This window comes from Hippocampus zosterae, chromosome 1 (genome assembly GCF_025434085.1).
Source record: "Hippocampus zosterae strain Florida chromosome 1, ASM2543408v3, whole genome shotgun sequence".
In the NCBI taxonomy this organism is placed as follows: domain Eukaryota; kingdom Metazoa; phylum Chordata; class Actinopteri; order Syngnathiformes; family Syngnathidae; genus Hippocampus; species Hippocampus zosterae.
Genome location: NC_067451.1, coordinates 4212574 through 4224975, shown reverse-complemented (window position 1 = coordinate 4224975; position 12402 = coordinate 4212574). Strand labels below are relative to the sequence as shown.

The following is a 12402-nucleotide window of genomic DNA, read 5'->3' as shown; positions in this document are numbered from 1 at the left end:
GCTTGTATTTTCTTCTTGAAATAGTTCTTGAGGGGGAATCCCAGTTTTACACGCGATCAAGACACGAATATGAATTTTTTCACTGCCCTTCCTATATTAACCTCTTCCTCCGGTTTCAATGCTGCTGGGGCAAAGTCAACTGAGAGATGTCGCTTGCGTGACACGCAAAACTGCACAAGTAGGTGCAAGCACACTTTCCGTAAGACACAGGGTACGGCAAAAAAGCAAGGCAGCACAAAGGCAGAGTGAATGTGCACGCGTGATGGAGGAAAAACTAATTAGCCCAGCACTTTAAGCATCACGAGCCAGAGCCAGAGAGGACTGCCACAGACAATCCCAGTCAATTTTCCCACTCAGTGGAGAGAACGGAGGCATGCTTTGACATTGTGCTTTATCTCTGGCGGCCTTTTCGCTGGCAACCCCCCCACCCCCCCCCAAAAAAAGTCAACTTCAACAGAGTGAGCGGTCACACCAGAGAGAGCAAAAGTGCAAGACATCAAATCCTCCAGGACAAAGGTGGAGATAAAGACAAGCAGGGCAGAGATTCAGGGACTCGGACGGCAACATTTGAAGAGCGGCGCTCACTGAAGGCTGGTCTTTTGCTTTCAAAATGATAATTCCTGCCACGTTGAAATTCAGCATGAGGAATGTGGAGGAATTTGTGAGCGCCACGTTTGTCTGAAACAAAGAAAGACCATTCTATGAGCGCTATTGGCATATTCTGTCCGGAATGTACAAATTGTGTACATTGGAATGTACGTTCCTACCGACTGCTGTCAGGCTGATGAATAACAATAATAAATAAATAACAATCATAATAATAATAATAATTATATGATATGAAGGAAAATTGTAAATAGTACTGCGATTTATCCATTTGTGTTCATATTGTATTTAATTGAAAGATGTTTGTTGTTTTTTTTTCTCTTTCACCTTTCTTCTTTCTACATACATTCTTGCTGCTGGAGGCTGTAAATTTCCCCAGTGTGGGATGAATAAAGGATATCTTATCTTATCTTAAATAACAGCAAGGTGACGATATCCACTCACATGAGCCGCTCGGGCGCGCGATGGCTCCAATCTGAATAAATCATCACAGGAGGCTGCCTTTGCACGACGACAAATCTCTTTTCACGGTCTGCTTTACCATGAGCAGAAACAGAAAGGTCTACCAACGCCATCCAACATGCATTGAGCCCGCCATGAAATCCTCGTGAACAACAACGCCACAGTTAGCCCACAGCTACGTCTCCATCTCCAACAAAGGAATTGTGTGCATGAAACACTTACGTTCTAACTTCTACCTGTGTTGGGAAGTAATTAGGCTGTTCATTCAAAGTCTGGCAAATCTGACACAGCGCACAGAAGAGTGTTGTTAGCAACCCTGCTAAATTTGTCTGATTCAAAATGAGTAATATAGCAAATGAGTAGTAAAAAAAAAAAGGACAGTATTTCAGTCCAGTTAGAGCAAAAAGAAACAAATTGTATACAATGTGCAAGACGCGGGAATTGTATGATTCAAGTGTTGCAGGTTGCGGAAGTTATTGCACAGTGCAAACGTTGAAGTGAGCACTCAAATACTCAAAAAGACCAAACAACTGGAAAATTGAAATGCTACCTCATCTCGCATCTTTCTTATGCCTACGCATGATTCCGAAAAAAAAAACGCTTATATCCTTGCTGCGGGGCTTTCCACATTGCAACAACAGGGCACTCTAAAGTGGTCACACTAGCACAAACCTGTGTTTTATAAGCTGGAAAAAATATATATTTCCCTCGCTCTTCTGCCTTGTCTTCGCGACATGCCTGCACTCGGGGCTGACAACGGGGCACTAACAAGCAGAAGAAATGCTATACTCTAACCCTACAATTGAGTACTTCGCGACATGCCTGCACTCGGGGCTGACAACGGGGCACCAACAAGCAGCAGAAATGCTATACTCTAACCCTACAATTGAGTACTTCGCGACATGCCTGCACTCGGGGCTAACAACGGGGCACTAACAAGCAGCAGAAATGCTATACTCTAACCCTACAATTGAGTACTTCGCGACATGCCTGCACTCGGGGCTGACAACGGGGCACCAACAAGCAGCAGAAATGCTATACTCTAACCCTACAATTGAGTACTTCGCGACATGCCTGCACTCGGGGCTGACAACGGGGCACTAACAAGCAGCAGAAATGCTATACTCTAACCCTACAATTGAGTACTTCGCGACATGCCTGCACTCGGGGCTGACAACGGGGCACTAACAAGCAGCAGAAATGCTATACTCTAACCCTACAATTGAGTACTTCGCGACATGCCTGCACTTGGGGCTGACAACGGGGCACTAACAAGCAGCAGAAATGCTATACTCTAACCCTACAATTGAGTACTTTGCGACATGCCTGCACTCGGGGCTGACAACGGGGCACTAACAAGCAGCAGAAATGCTATACTCTAACCCTACAATTGAGTACTTCGCGACATGCCTGCAGTCGGGGCTGACAACGGGGCACTAACAAGCAGCAGAAATGCTATACTCTAACCCTACAATTGAGTACTTCGCGACATGCCTGCACTTGGGGCTGACAACGGGGCACTAACAAGCAGCAGAAATGCTATACTCTAACCCTACAATTGAGTACTTTGCGACATGCCTGCACTCGGGGCTGACAACGGGGCACTAACAAGCAGCAGAAATGCTATACTCTAACCCTACAATTGAGTACTTCGCGACATGCCTGCAGTCGGGGCTGACAACGGGGCACTAACAAGCAGAAGAAATGCTATACTCTAACCCTACAATTGAGTACTTCGCGACATGCCTGCACTTGGGGCCGACAACGGGGCACTAACAAGCAGCAGAAATGCTATACTCTAACCCTACAATTGAGTACTTCGCGACATGCCTGCACTCGGGGCTGACAACGGGGCACCAACAAGCAGCAGAAATGCTATTCTCTAACCCTACAATTGAGTACTTCGCGACATGCCGGCACTCGGGGCTGACAACGGGGCACTAACAAGCAGCAGAAATGCTATACTCTAACCCTACAATTGAGTACTTTGCGACATGCCTGCACTCGGGGCTGACAACGGGGCACTAACAAGCAGCAGAAATGCTATTCTCTAACCCTACAATTGAGTACTAGATACTTCCATTAAAAAATGGATAGCGTCACGCACGAAACCGGTAGCACGAGACTGCGACAAACACGCCCCTTTTGGCAGCATGTGTTGGTGCCGAAAGGTCACGCCGAGTGCCTGTGCGCAATTGTGGGAAAAGGCCAAGATCATCATCACTCTCTCGGTCCAAGTGGACAAGTGCCGGCATCATCTGATCCCTGCTCAGATGAGAACAGGATCGATAAGCAGATTTAGACAGGACAGCGCGGCCCCAGCCTGCCTCGGGGGGCTTGCAGGGCACCACGTAGATAAGCGCACCTTCCTGGCCCTGCTGCTGGGACGCTGTTTTTCAGCCACGTGACTTGACAGACAGTAAGGGAGGGTGCAGTGAGAGATAAAAATACAAAAATAATAATCTCTGTGACAAGGACACAGTAGATGGAGAAAATATGCAGACGACAGGGGAAAAAGACCTGGCAAAAAAAAAACAAAAAAACGGGAGGTTTTTTTCAGCTCAACTTGAGGCAGTCCGTGTTTTCCAAGGGCAAAGCGACCTTGGCTGTCCTAAACATAAAGCGTTCAATAAACCCCATCCAAATTATACAGAAAGCCGGAGCACCACAATAAAAATCAATTCAAGTCATCCAAGAAGGAGTAATAGGCCACTTTACTGTAAATGATTATTGATAATCGGATCCCCCCTCTATTATATTCTGACGAAAAAAAAGAAAAGATCTGATAACAGATTTGAGCAAACGTCTGCGATTGTGCCGAAGCTCGGGTCCATTCAGAACGCGCTCGGATGGAGAAAAATAGATAAGAACGGCGCCGCAATGAGAGCCAATTGACGACGTCGTCTCTCCATCATGCACTCGCGCCTTTTCCATCATCACAAACCATTTTAACAGGATGCCCATGTGGACGATCGCGGACAAAAGGTTATATTTAGGCTTTTTCTTTTTTTTTTTTTCAAACGCAGCTCAAATAGTTGCCCTCCTTGTAGCCTCCATCATCAGTTGGGGCGGTGATCCTCACATGCTACAGTGCAGTATCTGTGACGACGGATGCGTGCGGTTTGAGCAGGCGGGGCTTGCTCTGGTGAGTGACGTGGGAGTCGGCTAAGGAAGAGTTGGCTGTTGTCACGGTTCTGTTTGTGACCAACAGGTGGCACTGTAGGGCTCCACCTGCAGCGGCACACCTGTTGGTCATTATGTCATTAGTTGTATAGAAGGAAATTTATCACCGCAAAATCCAACAGTAAAGAATCCAAGATATAAAATTGGATATGTATTCTAAACGATTCTACCGACTGCTGTCAGGCTGATGAATAAAAAATAACAATCATAATAATAATAATAATTTTTATCCATTTGTGTTCATATTGTATGTTTGTTGTTTTTTTTCTCTTTCTCCTTTCTACATACATTCTTGCTGCTGGAGGCTGTAAATTTCCCCATTGTGGGACGAATAAAGGATATCTTATCTTATCTTATCTTAAAAGTCGCAATCGAGTGAAATGGCGCCAACTAGAGGGGTAGAGAATATACCGTAATTACCATTTTTTTCTCTCTTTTTATTAGGATTTTTATTAAAGACAGAACAAAAATAGTGCTAGTTTCTTGTATTGTGTCGTTGTTTTTTTTTTTTGTATGCTTTAATAACCCCGGCTGCCTTTGTTTCAAGTGCAGCCTTCTTTGCATGATGAGAAACCAAACCTAGTGACTACCCTGCCTTTTTGGCCTCTACCATCCATTTAAAAAAAAAAAATTAAAAAAGCATAACTCTCCTTTTCACCTTCAGCACAATTGCGATCTGCCACACAGTCACCCTGCGCCAAGCTTTTTCACAGCCCCGAGCCTCCTCTGCATCCCTCTGACAACACAAGGGTGCCTAAATTGATCCCGCATTCTTCCACCGTGCGCTCATGTTCCCAACACAAATGCCGTAAAAATAATTGAGGACAGTCACCCAATAATAAAACACCATCCAACGTTGTCCCGGAGAGACAGAAAGCTCACAGTGTACGCACACGCTTGCGAACATACATACTGTACCCTGTCGGGTAAAACACGGCCAATGATTTCTTCGAGGAGCTATTTTTAGAAGCCCACTACTCTTCATTGAACGTAATCATGGGTGCGTTTCAAGGAGGAGCCCATTTTGATTTTTTTTTTTGCAGCCACAGGGATAATCACGACTGTGCGTCTGCAAACCTGAGCTGGATCCCTTTCTAATTTTAACTCATTTCCAATGCCGTGTTTTCGTTTCGGCACATGCAAAAAAGGAAGAGCACATTTATTCTCAGCTTTCGAGAATGGCAATTTGTCATTTCTTCCATGAAATTGTATTGGGGGGGTGTGGGGGGGGGGGGGGGGCAACACATTCTGGCCTCTTTTTGTTGCCATGTAGACGTCATCTGCCCCAGGCCTTCAGAATCCGTAGTACTGGCCCATGTAATTTAAACTACGATAGCAACGAGACTGCCTCTTTAAGGTGGAAGTCAAGAAAAAAACAACAGTTTCCATGCGCTCCGACAAGACAAAACACTGTATGCAAATTGGGGGCCAGGGGCACATTGAAGTATTGTAAAGACATTTTTTGACCTGACTTCCCCCTTTAATGAACCACATTTCAAATTTCTCCTCACAGAGCCACAATACTGGCTTTCGATGACATCAGCATTTTTCATCACATCACCATACGACCTCCGCTTATCGCTCACCACGCATACCACCACCCACCGCCGCCGCAACACGTTTTAAGGTTGGCGCATTTTGTCAAGGGGACTCTCAGGATGGTTCTCGAGGGCAATACACGAGAGGGTGTGTCAAGCATTGTGTGGACATTTTAAACGCTTGATTCGTTTTCATAGCACCTAAAAATCACTGGACTGTTTTTACGCATGCGTTGCTTTTTTTCTCAGAGATTCAATGCCTTGCTCAAGGGCGCCATTGCCACGTTGCCAATTTTTACATGCCAGAGCCACTGGCGTCACAGTCATCAAGGACGAGTGGTAAAGTCATGTCACACTTACACACAAGCGTTGTTTCAACATACCCCAGCCGACCTGAGGAGCCTTGCGACATCGTCATAGCAACGTGCCAGCGCACCGTCTCATGGCCTTCTTATCGATTCCATCCAAATGGCTGTGGGGCAAAACAATTACCGCCAGAGAATCATGGCAGCCACGAAGAGGGTGAACACACTTTGACCAAAACATACGTCCTACATGTGAATGAGCCGATCATGATGATAGAAATGGGCGTTCTTTCACTCACACACACGCACACACACACACACACACACACACACACACACACACGCACACACACATACACACAAGGGTAGGTAAGTAAGGCCCTTGCTAATATCATAAACCTCGGCAGCTTCAGTGTGTTAATATTTGTTTCTTGGTGCTTCAGGATCAATAAAAGTCCAGACATACTGTACACTCGTGTACTCTCGCAACGCGAGCACATAGTTTGTCTATTTGAGCGCAATGTAACAAAAGTGTAGAATTTAAATGTGTATTTTGAGGGTGAAGGTATAGCCAGCAAGCTAGCAAGCTAGCTAACTGTGCGTTCCACTTGGGCCAGATAACCGCTGATGGCACTCAAGTTCTTGTATAGTAGGGGGAGTGGGGGGGGGGGGCAAAGAGGGGGCAATGCGTCACTCGGTACAGTTTTAGCCATGTCCCTACGCTCCACCAAAAATTATCATGAAAACTGAAATGATGAAAAAGAGTTTGGCGCTCTGTCGCCGCTAAGTGTATCATGGTTTTGGAATTTTTATTTTTGTCAGTTTTGATTTTATTTTGTCTTTAAGTCAAGTTAGTTGTAATTATTTTTATATATTATTTATATTTATATTATTTATATACTATTTTATAACTAGTTTTAGTATTAGTTTTTGTTTTTAACATATAGAATGTTAGTCGAGGGCAAGGTTTAAAAACGTTCACTGAGTATTGGATAAAATAGTAAAGAAATCTCTGTTTGGCCCTTCTTCTGCATGGACGATGTATTTATTTGGATTTAAAATCAACTCCGGGCGGCCCGGTAGTCCAGTGGTTAGCACGTGGGCTTCACAGTGCAGAGGTACCGGGTTCGATTCCAGCTCCGGCCTCCCTGTGTGGAGTTTGCATGTTCTCCCCGGGTCTGCGTGGGTTTTCTCCGGGTGCTCCGGTTTCCTCCCACATCCCAAAAAAAACATGCGTGGCAGGCTGATTGAACACTCTAAATTGTCCCTAGGTGTGAGTGTGAGTGCGAATGGTTGTTCGTCTCTGTGTGCCCTGCGATTGGCTGGCAACCGATTCAGGGTGTCCCCCGCCTACTGCCCAGAGACAGCTGGGATAGGCTCCAGCACCCCCCGCGACCCTAGTGAGGATCAAGCGGTTAGGAAGATGAATGAATGAAAAATCAACTCCGGAAGCTCCTGTGTGGTATTAATTGACTAGCACAAAATCGTGGGACATTTTTGCGATATTTAGAGTCATGTTTTGGTTACTTTTATAAACATAGGATGTAGTTTCAGTTCGTTTTTGTTTCTTAAAAGCATTTTCGTATTTATTGTATTCACGAAAATGTTTTTCCCCCCCAATTTTACTTGTATTTATTTATTGATTCGTTTTTGCTAAATGCTACAAAATGCTACATTTTTCTCAATTTTTACTCATTTTCAGAAGCTATCAACCAGCTTATGAAAACAAATCTTGGAATTAATTTTGACCGAAAATTTGGATTGGAAATAGAAGCGGGACAGGTGGCGGCAATATCGGGCCGCGGGTTTATATTTGAGAGCATCGATAGCCTGCCCGAGTATTTGGCGAGCTAAGCTAAGGCTAACAAGAGAGCCACTGGAGACTCATCTGCCGGTGTGCCAACGTGTCTCCCATCCTGCGGGAGCTCATTAGCTTCCAATTTTTCCTGGAATAAACTGCGTGTCGCGTCCCTCAGCTTATTCCTAGCCACTCGTTTCTCTCATTGTGCCTTTGCCATTTGCGGCATGCTTCAGATGGGAAGCCAAACGTGGCGCTTCCAAAAGAATTTCAGTCTCACGATGTTCCACCTACTTTCCAGAACCAACGCATGTTGAGCCAGAAAAAAAAAAATCCCACACTGGCCGTCCACTAAAGCGGCTCACTTTTTCATTCACTTTATCAGCAACTCAAGAGTGTGCGAGAGGGGGAGGAAAAGAAAAAAAGAAGCTGCACCATCTGCCACTCCTTCACAATTAGCCCTTTTCAGCCTGACAGCCAGCGCAGACTTTTGCTCGAAAAACTATCCAAGGAGGCTATGATGCATCCTGGAGGTGCCTTCTGACAACCATGACCCACTTGTGGAGTCCCTGAAAGTTGTATTATTCATTCATTCATTCATCTTCCGAGCCGCTTGATCCTCACTAGGGTCGCGGGGGGTGCTGGAGCCTATCCCAGCTGTCTCCGGGCAGCAGGCGGGGGACACCCTGAATTGGTTGCCAGCCAATCACAGGGCACACAGAAACGAACAACCACCCACGCTCACATTCACACCTAGGGACAATTTCGAGCGTCCAATCAGCCTACCATGCATGTTTTTGGAATGTGGGAGGAAACTGGAGCACCCGGAGAAAACCCACGCAGGCTCGGGGAGAACATGCAAACTCCACACAGGGAGGCCAGAGCTATTATTCAGTGCCAGCCATTTGCAGATCACATGGAAAAAAAAAATACAATAAAGATATACCTGGGATTAAATGCCGGGACTCTTAAAAAAAAAAAACATGGAAAAAGGCCTAGGCACTGAATGAGTTCAATGAGAAGCACTTCAATGGGACACAACACATGGTACCAGCGCACGAAAGGTGTACTGACGGCTGATGCCATGCCGGGGGTTCAAGCAGCGCAAAATTCAAGCAGCGTTATGAGCCACGGGAATGCGCCATTCTGTTATTCAGTGTCCATCCATCCATCCATTTTCCAAACCGCTTGATCCTCACTCGGGTCGCGGGGGGTGCTGGAGCCTATCCCAGCCGTCTTCGGGCAGTAGGCGAGGGACACCCTGAATCGGTTGCCAACCAATCGCAGGGCACACAGAGACGAACAACCATCCACGCCCACACTCACACCTAGGGACAATTTAGAGCATCCAATCAGCCTGCCATGCGTGTTTTTGGAATGTGGGAGGAAATCGGAGCACCCGGAGAAAACCCACACAGGCCCGGGGGAGAACATGCAAACTCCACACAGGGAGGCCGGAGCTGGAATCGAACCCGGTACCTCTGCACTGTGAAGCCGACGTGCTAACCACTGGATTACTGGGCCGGCGCATCATTATTTATTCATTCGTTCATTCATTCATCTACCGAGCCGCTTGATCCTCACAAGGGTCGCGGGGGGTGCTGGAGCCTATCCTAGCCGTCTTCGGGCAGTAGGCGGGGGACACCCTGAATCAGTTGCCAGTCAATCGCAGGGCACACAGAAACGAACAACCACCCACGCTCACAATGACACCTAGGGACAATTTAGAGTGTTCAATCAGCCTGCCATGCATGTTTTTGGAATGTGGGAGGAAACCGGAGCACCCGGAGAAAACCCACACAGGCCCGGGGGAGAACATGCAAACTCCACACAGGGAGGCCGGAGCTAGAATCGAACCCGGTACCTCTGCACTGTGAAGCCGACGTGCTAGTTATTCAGTGTTTCGATGAGAATTCTGCATGGCGACGCTCACATACGATACGTATGGCCTTTTCAGCTTTTCTAAAGATGAGATTTGAAGGCGCGCACTACAGAGGCTACGTCGAAGCAAAAGAGACGTACGCGCGAAGCTCAGAAGACTACAAAGAGGACGACATCTGAATGAGTTGGGATCGGCGGGGGAGCGAGTGCGGATCAGACGCACAATCCTCCTCTGTGAGACATACTGTACGTTACTCCTGCATGTGGCGCAACGGCCACCGGAATGTTTTTCTGAAGCCGAATAGGACTTTTCAAGACGATCACAATTAGCTGTGATGCTTGACACTTGAGTGGTGGCTGTGGGTTCCATGAGAAGAACCTCAGCACGCGCAGTGAAGGTGCAAAACCTTGAAACCGATTTGCCCGGCCAACTGGGTCCTTTGGAGGCCCCTCCTCATGTCGCCTCGGTGGATCGCATAAAGCGTGATGAATTTTGACAGGCCTAGAGACCTTCACTTGACGATCTGATGTTAGCTGTAAGATGGCAGCGACGTGCTCGACCGGCCGAATAGATGTTGAAGTGTTGACGACGAGCGGCGTAGAGTGCCGTGGAGGAAGACGGGAGCAATTGAAGCGACTAAAGTGTCGTCCGAAGCAGCCTCCGCTCAGGGCTCCCCCCCCCCCCCCGTCTCCACGGAAACGAAGGCCAGATTTGTAGACTAGATTGGAAGGCGGCGTGAATTTGGACACCAGCTTGCGCTTCAAGGCACACCGCAAGTTTTGTCTTGTTTTTGTCTTTTTTTGAAGTTTTGTCTTTGGATGACGTAGCTGACTAATTTTGACCTAGCAGAGCTTCTGATTAGTTTATTTGTTGTTGTTTTTTTTAAACTTTCAGGGGCAGCGGTTACTACAGTGGACAACTGATCATGTTATCAGGTTCCAGTCAAGTCAAGTACAACTTTATTGTCAAATGCGCTGGATGTGCAACATACATTCATTCATTCATTCATCTTCCGAGCCGCTTGATGATCTCTAGGGTGCTGTAGCCTAACTCAGCTGTATTCGGGCAGTAGGCGGGGGACACCATGAATCAGTTGCCAGCCAATCGTAGGGCACACAGAAACGAACAACCATTCGCGCTCAAACTCACACCTAGGGACAATTTAGAGTGTTCAATCAGCCTGCCACGCATGTTTTTGGAATGTGGGAGGAAACCGGAGCACCCGGAGAAAACCTACGCAGGCCCGGGGAGAACATGCAAACTCCACACAGGGAGGCCGGAGCTAGAATCGAACCCGGTACCTCTGCACCGTGAAGCCAACGTGCTAACCACTGGACTACCGGGCCGCACTGCAACATACAGCACAGATGAAATTTCTTCCCTCTCAACCAGACAACAAGAGGAGCCGCCGCGGGTGCCCGCGCCGCCATGTTATCATTATTGGTGGATGAAAGGGTTAATGAATGATTTCAAACGCCTGACTGGCGGCGACAGAAAACTGAGCAGAGAGCTTTGACTCGGAGGTACAGTGTCAGACCATTACTGTCCGGCTTCTACTTGGCAACCCGACGCTTTAATATGCCGAGAAAGCGCCAAGTGCATTCGACTCCACGACAATGACTCACTAGTGAAATAACGCTGCGTCAAGTTTCCAGGCAATGAGCGAGAGAAGAGGTGCGTACGGTGGAGCGTTACGCTCCTTCCTCGACAAACCAATTAGCGGCAAAGGTCACAGCAGGAGCTCAAACAAAAGTGCTTAATTGGGCAGCGATGAAAGGAGCTCCTCGCGGCGGGGAAAATAGCCACAAAATAACTTTGACGAGGTTTCGTCTTGCCAACAAAGGAGTCAGAGACGCGGTGGAGTTTCAAGCCGCCCTCAAAACAAATGCAGTCTATTTTATCGTGGACAGGCTTGCTTTTCCTTAACTCCGATTCCACTGATCTGACAGCCAGCAACGCCGAGCTTTCGATCCATTGCGGGGTCTCTCGGGTTTTGGCTTCGCTAGGAGTGTTATCGGACGTGTGAATGTAAACACTGGGGGAGGAAAGATGCATTAATGCACCAGCGGTTTGTTTTTTTTTTCTTTTTGTGCCAAATCCAGAGTGAAGAAACAAAATGTGCTGGGATGTTGCGAGAGGATTTTGCAAGCATGAATAAGAGCGATCTGCTTGCCAACGTTAACCACATCGCACGAATGTTCGAGGAGCAACAAGGCAAGGCAAGGCAGCTATATTTATATCGTGCATTCCGTACAGCAGGTAACGCAATCTGCTTTACATTATTAAAAGCAAAACAACTGATCAACAGCACATTTTCATCAGAGATTTCTTTAAGTGTCCCTAATTGCATTTTCAGGCTGATTTAAAAGAAACAAGTCTTGACTTTTTTTGTCCAAGCACATCCAATTTTTGAGATTTTTTAAAAAAGTTTGATCAGCTTGTGCAATATGAATCTTATCATATGTTGTGATTTATAGCTATCACCACTTGTTGTAGAACTTAGCCCTTCATAAATGAACACTTGCTGTTATTTCACCTTTTTTTTAAGATAAGATATCCTTTATTTGTCCCACACTGGGGAAATTTACAGCCTCCAGCAGCAAGAATGTATGTAGAAAGAAGAAAGGA

General features: G+C 46.7%; 1 long non-coding RNA gene across 2 annotated transcripts in view; it reads right to left on the bottom strand.

Moving 5' to 3' along the window:
- LOC127599227 (uncharacterized) overlaps positions 1-12402 on the bottom strand; it is a 58665-nt gene that overhangs the window by 21043 nt on the left and 25220 nt on the right. The gene's annotated exons all lie outside the window — the stretch shown is intronic.